Here is a 990-nt window from a genome sequence, read left to right on the forward strand (position 1 = left end):
ACCTCGGCCTCCCAAAATGCTAGGATTACAGGCATGAGCCACCGCGCCCGGCTATGCTCACTATCTTAATGACAGTGTTGGATTCACTAGTATATACATATGTCAAAACACCATTTTGTATACTTTAAATATGTACATTTTATGATATATTAAATAAAAATTTAAAGAATGGTTTCTTGAACAATTTTGTACATGTATTTTGGAGACTATCTGCCTATTTATCTCTACCTCTATATCTATATAGTTACATAGTTTTCTCTTAGGTATATACCTCAGAAAAAATTACTGAAACATGCACACATACGTCAGCTGTGGCAGGTATGTCCATCTAAATAGCTTTCTAAAGTGGTTGTAACTATTCACATTCCCATGATCTGTATACCACTTTCTATCCGGTAAGAGTTCCATAGTTACCGACAAAACAGTAAAAATAGGATGTGTGTGTGTGTGTATATCTTGAATAGCCAAGATATGAACTTCAAATTTGATCCTGCAGGTTAAAAAACTAAAACCCAAGTTAAATTCATAGTCTGGGTATGCCTCTTCTGTGACAGTTGGTGCATTCATCAACAGTGGGAATGGAAATGAGACAGTTGAGCAGATTGTTGTGAACCTGAGTGCTTTGAACCCACAAATCTCACTGAGCCTCCCTTACTAGGAAAAGAGTCGGCTTTCTTCCTATGTGAACAAGTTGAAATTCTCTTGTTTGAAGATCCTTTATGATAACATCTGAGACAGTTACATGGCCAGGAAATGCCAACTTATCTCAAGACCCGCTTCTATCACCTCTTATTTCCTCCAGGCCCATAATTTGAATCAGATACCATCAAAAACTATTTAAATTTTCAACTTATTTAAATGTTTATTAAAGGCACTTTTCTGTAGATATCTTGTAAAAAAAAAAAAAAAGACTTCCTATTTTTAAAGTCTTTCCACATAATTTAGTTGCTTCTTCACGACTTACAGCTCTTCATCCAATTTAATATATAA

Source organism: Mandrillus leucophaeus, unplaced genomic scaffold (assembly GCF_000951045.1).
Source record: "Mandrillus leucophaeus isolate KB7577 unplaced genomic scaffold, Mleu.le_1.0 Scaffold1837, whole genome shotgun sequence".
Taxonomy (NCBI): Eukaryota; Metazoa; Chordata; class Mammalia; order Primates; family Cercopithecidae; genus Mandrillus; species Mandrillus leucophaeus.